The following is a 14,291-nucleotide window of genomic DNA, read 5'->3' on the forward strand; positions in this document are numbered from 1 at the left end:
CTGGGTAGGGCAGGTTCAATTTTAAAACTAGAGGAACAGCGATACTGGTCCACAAATATATTCCCTTTATTGCATCTAACACTATTTCTGATCAAAATGGCCGATATGTAATGGTTGTGGGTAAACTTTCGGGGCTTAATTTAATTCTAGTTAATATATATGCGCCCAATTTTGACATGGATCATTTTTTTAAAAATATGTTAAGTTCCATCCCCAGTTTGGATAGTCATCATCTGATTTTTTCAGGGGATTATAATCTTGTGTTGGACTCAATTTTAGATCACTCTGTGTTGAAGGCATCTAAATCAGTACAAACAATCCAGGCATTTATAGACGCTCATAAACTCATAGATCCATGGCGGTTTAAAAATCCTAAGAAAAGGGAGTACTCTTTTTGTTCTAATGTACATAAATCGTTTTCTAGAATTGACTTTTTCTGGTTGATCCCAGTTTATTGAGCACCATCAAAAGTTGTGAATATAATCCGACTGTGATCTCGGACCACGCTCCGGTGTGTATGAATATAATGCTCCCATCTCCAAGAACTAAAAGAACTTGGCGGCTTGATCCACTCCTGCTTGCTGATTCGGACTTTGTGCAATTCATCTCTGATCAAATAGATATTTTTTTGGATATAAATACAACAGACGGTATCTCAGCCTCAACCTTGTGGGAAACACTGAAAGCGTACCTCAGAGGTCAGATTATTTCTCGAACTGCACATATTAGGAAAACTAATCATGCAAACATAGATCATATCTCCTCCAAACTTAGGGCCTTGGATCGACTTATTTCTGTTTCTCCGACCCCGGATCCGATAAAGGAAAGACTAAGTTTACAAACGGAAGTTGATCTTTTAACAACAACCCAAGCAGAACAGCTGATCTCCAAGTCTCATAGTAGATTTTATGAAGAGGGGGACAAACCCTCCAAATTATTAGCCAACCAACTTCGCCAAAAAGCAGCGTCTCATATTATTTCTCAGATTAGATCATTTGATGGCACCCTAACAGAGGATCACCAAGCTATAAACTATACTCTTCCGATGTTACTCCAGATAATTGTCAATTTGATGCTTTTTTCTCAAGTTTAAATATTCCCACAATAAAGGCTGACTCTCAAGAGGGGCTAGAACAAAACCTCACATTGTAAGAAATAGTCTCTGCAATAATGTCCCTTCAGAGCGGAAAAGCCCCGGGTCCGGATGGGTTTCCGATAGAATTTTATAAAAAATTCAAAGATAAACTATTATCTCTTCTTTTATCAGTGTATGCAGAGGCTCTGGATAAAGAAATCCTTCACCCCACACTTCTGCAAGCATCTATAATAATGTTACTAAAGAAAAATAAGGACCCACTTGACTGCTCATCATATAGACCGATTATTTGACAAATTGCGATGGCAAGATATTTTCCAAAATTTTGGCACTCCGTCTTGAAAATGTTCTTCCATGTATAATTTCGGATGACCAGACTGGGTTTGTTCAAGGCAGACAGTCCTTTTTTAACTTGAGACGACTATTTAATATAATCTATACAAAATCCCACACTTTATCCCCAGAAGCAGTAATTTCGCTTGACGCCGAAAAGGCGTTTGATAGGGTCGAGTGGGAATATCTTTTCTGTACACTTAATAGGTTTGGATTTGGCCATAATTTTATTAAACATATCAAGCTTATTTACACTGACCCAACTGCCTCCGTCTATACTAACTCTGTCTCCTCTGATTATTTCCCTCTCTTTAGGGGGACAAAACAAGGAGATCCATTGAGCCCGTTGCTTTTTGTCCTAGCGATAGAACCACTCTCCCTTGCCCTAAAGTGCAATAAATATATACAAGGTATCACACGCGGTGGCACTACGCATACTGTCTCACTTTATGCGTACGATTTGTTAGTATATGTCACAAACCCTATTTCAACCGTACCCACAGTGCTTAAACTTTTAAAAGAATTAGGGAGTATATCAGGATACAAACTTAATATAAATAAAAGTGAGTACTTCCCTATTAATAGGAAAGCTGAAGAATACCCTAATCTGCCATTTAAACTCACTACTGATTATTTTACATACCTGGGGGTAAAAGTAACCAAATCTTATTACAGTTTGTTTAAATCAAATTTTTCTCCTCTCCTAGAACGGTGCAGAAACAACATATTCAAATTAATAATTAATATTTTTGAATATTAATTACCCTTTGTTCCCCTACACAATAATAATAACAACAACAACTGCACACGCCACCAGAGAAGCTTCCAGTGAATAATTTACGAATAAAAAAAAGTTCACTGATGGTGACATTGAGATCTCATTGTCACCATTAGTTAACTTTTTTTAAATTTCTAAATTATTCACTGGAAGCTTAGATATTGTGTGACAGTAAAGATATCAAAGGTTGTTATTTTGAGGAATCGTATTTATAATCAAAATTATCTGGCTCGTCTTCCTTTCTTTCTGTTCACAGCTTATCCTTATATTTAGTTCTAAAAAATGTGTTTACAGTTAATTTTACTGATTATTGTTACACATCATCCTGCATGTGCATTATATACAGTATAAATGTGTAGATTTAACCAACTGTTAGAGAAACAATTTTATCAAATACAAAGCAGACAACATGCAAACAGAAAAACAAAGGTAGAAATAGTGTAATTAAATTGTGAAATTGGTGAGTTGTTGAAAAGTGCTGAGGTGCAGCGGAGGGTTTTCGTCTGCAGAGAAGTTATAGTAAAACCCAGAATTCCAAGATTGAGGGTATAAACATGCATATGAACACATTACTGGTATATTAACCATTATAAAGCAAAAAATATGGAAATCGGACATTTTACTGCTGCAAATGTATAACATATTACTGGTATATTGAGAACACGACACGTGTAGATTTTTGAGCAATTCATTATAGTTGTGCAGGAACTCCACATACTCAAAATTGGTAATGCCACATGTGCACTAACACAACACGGCTTAAGAAGAGAACTAAAATTAGATTAAAAAAAAAAAAGTTGCAACATGTCATGTTCCAGGTTCTGCTGTCATAATATTCCCATCCTTGCACTCCAATGTTTAAATGTTGATTTGTTTTTAAGGTTCATGTTACATTTTGCAAAAGGTTGCACTTTATTTCTGGCTTAGTGATTTTTGTTTGACAAAGTATCACCCTTTCTTTCAGGCATTACATTTATTTGGGCTTGTATTTGTGATGTCGTTTCTGGTTACATTTAGATAAATAAATTAATACACTACACTGTGCTCCTCAAGACACTTTGTTTGTTGTGATTCTACAGAGTTTGTGAGTGTGTGTCCCAGAACACTGAAACACCATATAGATGTTCTACTGTGTATATATATATATAAATTATTTATACATTAGCAGCAGTACAATGTCCCATTTCCATATTTTTTGGTTTATATGGGTTAATATACCAGTAATATGTGTTTATATGTATATTTCTACCCTCAGAAATACCCAGACCCAATGATGAGCTGCTACACTCCGTTACTGTCCCGCTGGCTGTGGGCTGAGCAAATCATGTTGTCCTCTGCCAGATCTCTGTGGTGCCATGTGTGTGTATATATCAGGTAATGCCAACTCTGACCTCTTCATCGGGCAACGAGCACTTCTGACTGCACTGCAGTGGGACCATCGGGCCGTTACCTGGGGAGGTAACTGCAGTTCACACCTACGCAGTCCAGACATTGGTCCCCCATGGTTTCACACATGCACAGAGCTAGTTAGGAACGGTCCTGGTTGCCAGTGTGAGTACACCCTTGATGTCCGTGGTGCCAAATGTGGCACCACGAGCACTAAAACTGACATTTCTTTTTCTCATGTTCATACGACAAGAACTCAGTTGTACTGATACCTACAGTGTTCATGTTATCTTTAAAAAAAGACCATCCCCATGGATGTGCACCAAAGGCTTCAAACAGTTATCATTCCAATTTTGGAACGTCTTGGACAGGCGTTTTTCCGAAATCCAGGTGGATCTTTAGGGGTTAGTGAGATACTGTAGATCCGTCTTACATGCATGATGCTCCCATAAAATAAAAAAAATAAAATATATATATATATATATTAGTGTGCGCATAAACTGTTTAGCAGGCTGATACTATGAGTACAGGATGAACATCCGACCAAAGCCTGACGGGACCCAACGGTACCAAATACCCCGAGTGTGTGTATCTGTTATTTTGGAGTAATTTGGTCATTTCAAAATGTTTATTTTAATTTTATTTCACTTCTGGACGGCTCCGAAATGAAACCTATTCAGCTTTTGACCTCAGGGTATGAGGGGCGCTAGCGCACCATCTATATCTATTTCACTACACAGCTCACTTCCGGTGCGTGCATGAGCTCCCGTGGACTTCTCTTTTCTCTTTTGAGGAAAACTACTTTTTTACTGTTCCTTATTTGGTGATGACATTTCGAAACGTTTATTTTCATGTTAGTTTGACCGTTCACTATTTAAAACGGACAGACCTCACCCGGAAGTTATTGACGGCAATGGCTGCTGTGTTGAAAGCTGCGCGAGTGTGTGAGAGAGAGAACCAACGGAGATGAGAGTCCAAGGTAGAGTCACACACACACACACACACACACACACACACACACACACACACACACACACACACACACACACACACACACACACACACACACACACACACACACACACACAGAGATCAGGTGCGCTTCACTATCGATCACCGTCTACGTGTGTAACGGACCACCATTTAGTCCGGTTACAGTCTGTGTCACGACACCCGTCCATTGGGTGGTAGTGATTGTAGTGACTACATAGTGAAGCCCGCCTGATGATTACTGCAGCTTCACTCACGACACACCTGCCACTACACCTAACTACTGAAAATAGATACGTTTAGTGAAAGTTAGGCAGGCACACACACACTAAACAACAAAAAATATGAAAATGACTCAAAATACACAAAACTAAATATTTATACAAAAATTACACAAAAGACAACACAGAAAAATACACCAAACGACAACAAAAACATGAAAATGACTCAAAATACGCTAAACTAAATACTTATAATCCCACATGAATGCATACTTCCGACGGGCACTGTACATTACAGAAAAAAACACCAAACGAAAAAAAAAAAAAAAAAACACCACATTTATCATGCACATGTCCCATAGAATTAACCAGGAAAATTGCACCTACATTTTGCACCCGAAAATATACCCCTTATGCTCCCACATGAATACATACTTCCGACGGGCACTGTACTAGTTATTTTAAAGAGCAATAGAGACAGACAACATTGATTTCTTGCTGAAGTTGTCTGAGCAATATCTACATACCGTGCTCTCTCCACCTTGGATATGCAAGGTTGTCACTAGGGCTGGGCGATATGGCCTTTTATAAATACCGCGATATTTTTAGGCCATGTCACGATACACGATATATATCTCGATATTTTGCATTACCCTTGAATTAACACTTTGATGCACAAAATCACACCAGTATGATGATTCTACATTAAAACATTCTTGATCATACTGCATTAATATATGCCAATTTTAAACTTTCATGCAAAAAAGGGGATATCACAACTAAGTCAAAGTTGACATAACTGTATTTATTAAACAGTGAGTGGCTCAAACATAAAATTGTCAACAGAAAGTGCACGTTCTGTGCAAAATTGTCACAGAGACATTTCAAAACAAGACATTAGTGCAGGATGCAACTCACATGGCATTTCAAAACACAAAATTAAAGTGCACTTTTTGTACATAATGCCACTACAATATTTTAAAACAAATAGTGCCCTTTTGTGCATGTTGTCATTAAGATGACTGTAGTGGCAACACACAAAAACAAAATTTTACCACTTCCTTGCAGGACATGAAGTTTTCTGACTCGTCTGTTCCAAACATAATCCAATAAAAAATGAAGAAAAAAGAGGCAAGCGTAGGATGAATCAATCTGACTCTTTAATCCACAAAAAATAGAAAAACTAAAATAAAAGTTCCAAAATCAAAGTGTCCTTATATTTAAAGCTCAGTCTCAAAGTCCCAAAAATAATAAATCCTTACGTAAAGACCACACTGACGTCCGACCGCGACAATGACGTTTCCGATGGCGATGACGTCATTGACGGTGATGACGACGATGACGTCACTGACGGTGGCACTGGCGCTGACAATGCTGACCACTTTGACTGTTTAGGTTGACGGTTTGAACAGTTTTTACGGTCAGAAACACTGTTGCTCCTCGTCCTGCTTCACTAAACTGCTGTCCTTTGACCGCATGGACTTCACCAGCCTGTGTTTTCCTTCACTTTTCGACACTAACCCACACTTTACGGTAGAAATCCAGGTTTACAGCAGCAAGTCAAAACCAATGGAGCACAGAAACTCTGATCATTTAAAAACGTCAACATAAATCAATATTTAAACAATATTACCTTTAAAACTATTTCAAAATTACCTATTCCAAACATATTAATATTTAAACATAAAAAATACTGACATAATAATGATATGGCTCTAACAATGACATTTCAAAAAAAAAAAATTCAAAAAAAAAAAAAAAAAAAAGTCCGCGAGTTTAACGGTATGGTCATTTTCAACACCGCTCAGACTACAAGCTGCGATATATCGAGTATATTCGATATATCGCCCAGCTCTAGTTGTCACTTGATTCATTATGTCTGTTTTCATTCTCGGTTAGAGCTGGGCAATATATCGTGATTCAAGATACGTCGAGTTTTAGATTTTGGCAATATAGAAAATTAACATCGCCTATATTGAGATACAGTAGTCCCTTGTTTATCGCAGGGATTACGTTCTAAAAATAACCCGCAATAGGCAAAATTCGCAAAGTAGTCAGCTTTATTCTTTACAATTATTATTCATGTTTGAAGGTTTTAAAAACCCTCACCATACACTTTATACACTTTTCTCAGACAGGAATTAACATTTCTCTCGTGTTTAAACACTCGAAGTTCAAACCGTCATAGATTTTAAAACATGTTGCAGACATACAGCACTTCAGAGTCACACTGCTAGCGATCAGACATTGAGTCTTTATTGACAATGATGTCATGTCAACACGGACACCGGTCTGTTCACCCATTCAACCATGGAGTAGAAGCTGTGTGTAACACCTGGAACTGTATGACATGCATTTATAACCGGGACCGGACTAGGAAGGATTTGGCGTGGAGGAGAATCAGCGAGGAGGTGGTAGTAGCAGGTAAAAGTTATCTCTGTAGCACTGAGCTAGGATAGCATTAGCCGCTAATCACACCGGCTTTTTTTTACTGGTGGATTTTGTTTCTGAGAGAAGACAAAGAAGCGCAGCTCCTCGTTTCAGCAGGCAGTGAAACTCACCGAGTTGGATGTGTCACTGGTGGATGAACGCAGCATGAGCCAATCAGGATGCAGAACACAATACGCGTTCATACGCTGTAAAAAAATACAGCCAGAAAGGTGAACGGCGATACGGCGAGAGACTACTGAATATCTTTTATTTATTTTTTTACTTGTTTTTATTTCTAGAATCACACAGTACAAATCACATCATACAAGCATTTAATATTATTCATAGAGTACAGTCAAACAGTGTCACCAATTTGAGAAAACATATTGACATCATATCGCCCAGCCTTAAAGGTGCAGTCCGTGACTTACAGACCCCTCCCTCCCCTTCCCTCCCCGCTGCTCTCTTGCCCTGCCTCCAAACTTTCCAAAGTCCCTCCCTCAGAGGAGCTAACAAGCTAACGTTAGTCCGACAGCAACATTACAGTAATATAACATGCACCGTTAAAAGCACATCACTGCAGCGTTTCTCTCTCTCAATGTGCACACACCTCAGCAGCAGCAGCAACAACACAGTGTCGCTTACAGCAGCCCAAATGGAGGCTGCTGCGTGCACACAAACAACACATGCACCACAGAGTTCTAGTGTAACAATTACAAATCAAACACAATGTAAAATAAGCAGCAGTAATTACCTTTCAAGCAGAAAAATCACCAATTCCATCTTCTACTCCTCAAGACCATACACTGTAAAAAGACGCAGCTCCAGCCCGGGAAAAAGGCCGGGCCTGTGAGCAACAGCTGTCAGACAGCCCATCAAACACAATCCTGGCTCTGATTAGTTCTTTTTGCTCGGTCGCTTTGCATTCTGGCAATCTGCCAAAGGCTGCAGGAGCAGCAGGGGGGACTCAATGAGCCTGTTTTTTTTTCATACAAACTACTAGTTTCATGTAAAGCTGTCCTTACATAGTGACAGCTTTAGCAAATATGAAAAAAGTCACTTTTATGAGAGTTGCAGACTGCACCTTTAAGCCCAATTTCCACTGGATAAGCGTCCGCTGTGTTACATCTCCGCCACGCCAGCGGAACTGAATGGTTTGACTTAGTCTATGTATTAATTTCCACACGATGCATCAACTAATCACAGAGCAAATACAGTGAAACAGGAAATTAAGCACATACCAAACATCCGGTTACTTTTCAACCTGGAGTATGGATCAGACGAGAAGAGACGACCCTGAGAATGAAGGGACTGGTTTTCACTGGGAAATAATAGAAGAGGCAAAGCTTAAGGTCAGCGCCACCTCCACCTTCACCTTCACCTTCACCTTCAGAGCACCATGCTACAACAGGTCACAACCAACCACTCTGGATCCCCTTCGGCAGTCCAACCAGCTGCTTCTGACTGCCAGCCTTCTGCTGCTCCATCTGCTGTCCAGCAATTCAGGGAAGTACATGTTTCTGACCCTGAGCATTACTCTGGTGACATGGGTAAGTGTGGGGGTTTCCTACTTCAATGCTCATTAGTCTTCAGTCAGAAACCTACCACCTATGCTACTAGGGCATCCAAAATATATTTTGTTATGGGTTTGCTGTAGGGCAAAACATTAGACTGCGAAGTGGCAAAATGATCCTATTTTTCGTAACAATTTTGAGGCCTTTGAGCATGAATTACAAAAGGTTTTTGACCATCCAGTAAAAGGAAAGGAAGCTTTGAAAAGGCTCTTGTCCATTGCCCAAGGTTCACATTGTGTGGCAGAATGCAAAGTTACAGTCCATTTAGGAAACTGGCTGCAGAGGCAAGCTGGGATGACTCTGCACTCTAATTGGTGTTTATTAATGGACTTAAACAACCTAAAGACAAACTAGCTCTCAAATGAGATTCATCTGATTTGGACTCCCTTGTTTCCACAGCCATTAAACTTGACAATTGTCTTCGAGAGCGTAGGCGGGAGTGTTCCAACAGACATATTTCCTCTTCTTCCACCTCCCGTAATGCTCCACTTCAAAGTCCAGGCGTGTTCTCTGAGTCTTTTCAGGTCACCTCATGTTTCTTCTGAGGGGGAACCTATATGCAATTGAGCAATGCAAGATTAACACCTGCAGAAAAGCAAAGAACAATACAGTGAGTGTATTGATTGTGGTCAAGTAGGACATTTCCTTGTGTCCTGGCCATCTCGGCCAAAAGGGTGGGTTTACCAGTGACCTTGGTGGCACTGGTGAGCCACACTGTCTCTTTACCCGGCCCCCAGAAAATTTGGGTGTTCTCTTCCCCCACTGTTTCCCCAACAGGAGCATGATATTTCTGTACCTTCAGTCAAAGACCACATCCATCGTTGCGGTGTTATTTGGAGCAGTGCCCAAGACGCTTTACTGCACTGCTGATCGTAAATTGCTGATTGACACTGCAACCTTTCACCTCCTTACCAGCCTGGTCAGAAGGTATGTCTTTCAGCTAAGGACGTTCTGTTAAAAGTTGACTCTAGAAAACTTGCTCCGTGCTTCATTGGACCTTTTGAGATCGAGAAAGTCCTTAATCCTACTGTCGTCCCTCTCAAATTACCTGCTTCAATGCGAATACATTGTACGTTCCATGTTTCACAATTGAAATCTGTCCATGTCAGTCCTCTGTGTATTCGTTCAGTTAAGATTGTTTGGTTAGGTAAACAAATGCAAGTTTTATTCAAGTCCAAAGTGGTCTGCACAATAGTGTCACAAAAGCTCCCCGCTGCAGCACCTTTAACCAATTCATAATGACATCTTTTAAAGGAGACAATCGTTAACTCTCGGTGTACCTCAGGCATGATGCATTCAAGTGTATCAGAATAGACAGTTATCTTAACCCACATGGTTGTTCCAACATGAAAACCAGTCGAAATTAAATTAGAAAACAAAAGAAAAGAAGAGGAACACAATATGCTGAAAAGTTATTATAGATTTTGAAACATGATGCCAAAAATAACTTACATACTGCAGCGCCTTTAACACTGAATGTTAAACTCAGACAAAAATGTGCAGATTATTTTTCTTTGCATATTCATTTCTGAGGAAATAATATACAACAAACCATTCTAGGTTATCTTTATTTTACCAATGTTGTAACCAACATCCCCAAAGCCGACAAACCAACAGAGCCATTTGATACAAACCAAATTAGGTTTGGTGACTCTCCAATACCAGAAAATTGGAAGGTGGGACTTAGAGAGAAATTAACACGGAGAGCTGATGTTTTCTCACTCCATGAATGGGACGTGGGGTTAGCTAAGAGTGTTGAGCATAGTATAAGGCTTTCAGAGGACCAATCTTTCTGTGAGCGATTGCGACGTCTCGCCCCAGCGGACATTGATGTCAGACGACACATCCAAGAGTTGGTAGTGGCAGGTATTATAGAAGAGTCTAGAAGCCCCTATGTATCCCGGATTGCGTGGAAGAAAAATGGAAAAGTTAGGATGTGCATTGACTATCGCACTCTAAATAGACATACCATTTCAGATCAGTATACTATGCCTCAAATTGAAGATGCTATAGACTGGCTTTCTGGAAGTTGCTGGTTCACTGTGCTGGGTTTAAGGAGTGGGTATTATCAGATCGTAATGAAAGAGGAAGATAAAGAAAAGGCTGCTTTTTTCTGCCCACTGGGGTTTTATCAGTTCGAAATGATGCCACAGGGGGGGCCCACTGGGGCCCCCGCAACCATTCAGCTGTTGATGGAAAATCCAGTGGGAGACATGAACCTCCAGTGGGAGACTACGCAATGTTGGACTGAAGGTTTCCATCAATAAATGTTAGTTTTGTCAACCACGCGCTAAATATATCAGGCACATAGTCTCAGCTGTAGGGGTAGCAACCGATCCGGCTAAAATTGAGGCTGCTTCTTGGCCACAGTCTGCAGATTTGAAATCTTTGAGATCCTTTCTCAGGTTCTGCGGTTATTACCGTAGATTTGTAGAAAATTACTCATCTATTGTCAGACCCCTGACCAATCTGAAAAAAGGCTATGCTTCAAATCAGTTTGGAAAGAAATTAGCAAGAGACATAAACACCTATTTCAAAGAGGCTGAGCCATTTGGTGAGAGGTGGGATCTAGAGTGCAAAGATGCTTTTCACAAGATCATTCACTGCCTCACCCATGCTCCAGTGTTGGCCTTCGCTGATTCTCACAAGCCTTATGTATTACATGTGGCTTGTTAATAAATTTCATGACTATTTATATGAAGCAAGATTCATGGTATGTATTAATAATAATAATAATAATAATAATAATAATAAATACATCAATTTTATATAGCGCTTTATCATAGACACTCAAGGTCGCTTTACAAAATTAAGGGATTATTATTTCATTCCACACTTAGTGGTAGTGAGCTACTATTGTAGCCACAGCTGCCCTGGAGCAGACTGACGGAAGCGAGGCTGCCTTTGTCCACATACAATTTTGACTTCAATACAGACCAGGACAACACGACATTGACGCAGACTTACTATCCAGACAGGAGACAGCAGAATGGGAGCCCATACAACTGGCCGGAAGTCAGTCTATCTGTAAACATGTGGCACTGCAGAATGCAACCTCTACCTCACCCAGATATGTAGATCAGCTAGGAGCCAGTCCAGAGGTCTGTTCTTGTCCCACTTGCTTAGATGTCTGTACCATGGGTCAACTGTCCTGCCAAGAACTCATAACTGCTCAAAACAAAGACACAGTAATTCAATCAGTAATTTTTGCTTTGAAGCTGGGTTGCTGGTCTCTTGACATTGCGGCAGACACAGAATTGGCAATGTTTAAAAAGGAGATGGGAAAATTGGTAATGAAAGATGGTTTACTCCATCGTTTATCAACTTGTTCTCCTGAGGAGTTCAGAGGTATTGTGCTGAGATCCCTATATGATGAATCTGGGCACTCAGGTGTTGAGAGAACCGTTGACTTTGTAAGAACCCGTTTCTATTGGCCCAAGATGGCTTCAGATGTAGAGCGATACATAAAGAATTGTGGAGCTTGCATCATTTGTAAAACTCCACGTCAGAGAGCTGCTCTACTGCTCCATATATTTAGCAATGGCCCCATGGATTTGGTCTATTGATTTTTCTTTCATTAGAACCAGATTCAAAAGGAATAAGTAATGTGTTAGTCATCACAGATCAATTTACAAGATACATGCAAGCATTTCCATCAAGAGACCAAAAAGCACCCACTGTAGCTAAGATCCTGGTGGAGAAATTGTTTGTCCATTATGGCCTACCAGCTAGAATTCACTCTGACCAGGGGAGGGATTTTGAAAGTCGGCTAATAAAAGACATGCTAAAGATGATGGGAGTACGGAAGTCACGAACCATCCCTTATCACCCTCAAGGTGACCCCAAGCCTGAGAGGTTTAATTGTAAACTTCTCTCTATGTTAGGCACCCTCAGTCACAATAAAATAAAAACAATGGAGCCGTGACGGCTCCATTGTTTTTTCCATACTTGGTACACGCATACAACAGTACCAAGTGTGATGCCACGGGATTCTCTCCTTATTTTCCTATGTTCGGAAGAGAAGCAAGACTTCCAGTGGATCTCAGTTTTGGCACTTCACCTGATGGAAGATCCCGTGGGTCACCACGTTAAGTATGTGGATGGGTTAAAAGAAGACCTGCAGAAAGCTTTTCAACTGGCTTCAGCAGTGGCTGACAAGGCACATCGGCGAAACAAGAAGTCCTACGGTAAGAGAGTTGTTCCACAACCTTTATGAGCAGGTGACAGATTGTCACTTAATAACCTTGGTCTCAAGGGGAAACACAAACTTCAAAATCGTTGAAGTAATGTCCCCTATGAAGTGGTTGAAAAACTTCCCAACTTACCAGTATACCGGGTAAGGCAAGAAAATGGAGAAGGTGGTATGAAAACCCTTCATAGAGATCATCTCTATAAAGGGTCAACTAGTCAACTAGTGCGGATGCCAAATGTGGAGAGAGATATCAACTTACCTCAAAACCCTAATACAAAAGCAAAACCACGAAAAAGACAAACCAAAGTGTTGCGACCTCCTATTCATGAGCAGGAAGACTTTGACCACATAGAACATACAACACATGTCTAGATGAACTTCGAAAAAAGAACCCCCAGAAATAATCCTAGTCTCAATGAGCAAGCTACACTGGTTAGGGAATACTTTGTGGGATACATTCAACATGGTACAAGAAAAAAAAGAGAGAAACTATATAGAGTTCAAAATGGTGAATGAGGGCATTCACACAATTAAACAGGGGGAGGATGTAGCCCAGTAGGAAAACAGCTTGGGCGTTAGTAAATATTAGAAGACGTTCACTGATTAATTAAGTTATTTGTTTACAGAGATGACTGTAAATTTGAATGCAGATTTGTTCTTTTCTGTTTCTTTAGAAGGAATATTTATTTTTGTATGTAAACTGTATAAGTCGAAGAATATGTTTTTTTTGGTTTTAAAAGTATGTGTTGTGACAAAAAGTGACCAGAGGAGGTGCTGTGGAGGAAAAGAACAGCCACGGGGGGTGCGGAGAGAGGAGGAAGAATGGAGAACAACAGCGAAAGTAAGGAAACAGAGCTGAGAGAAAAGAAAAGGAACTCCATGTTCAGGCTTCATGTTTGAGAGTACCAACCACACCAAAGAGGAAGTGAGATCGACAACCCGACGCAGTCTAATGATCTAATTCTGTGTGTGAGTTCGTGGGCGTTGTACTTTACGGACGGACGGATATTAGCCTGTTAGTATTTAGCTTTGCTGGTCCAGCAGAGTGAATCAGTGCTACGCCGTCAATCAGCCATTAACCTGTCCTGCTCGGAAATCAAGAGGAGAATCTAGTCTGGTGCTGTGTAAAGTGGACTGCTGCTGTCGAAGAGAGGAGAGAGGATTTTCACCGTTGGAGGAGCTAACACCACGTGAAGAGCCTGATGGAGATCCATCATTTTCCTGGAAGTGAGGGGAGGAGATCCCCCTGAAATACAGGCCTGAACTTTTTTATTTTTATATGCTTTTTTGG

The 14,291-nt window shown here is 40.3% G+C and overlaps 1 protein-coding gene across 3 annotated transcripts in view; it reads right to left on the reverse strand.

Annotated features, from left to right (window-relative positions):
* Nucleotides 1–14,291, reverse strand: part of LOC114462582 (malate dehydrogenase, cytoplasmic-like) — a 174,569-nt gene that overhangs the window by 116,780 nt on the left and 43,498 nt on the right. The window lies entirely within an intron of this gene.

The sequence above is a fragment of the Gouania willdenowi genome, chromosome 1, assembly GCF_900634775.1.
Source record: "Gouania willdenowi chromosome 1, fGouWil2.1, whole genome shotgun sequence".
Taxonomy (NCBI): domain Eukaryota; kingdom Metazoa; phylum Chordata; class Actinopteri; order Blenniiformes; family Gobiesocidae; genus Gouania; species Gouania willdenowi.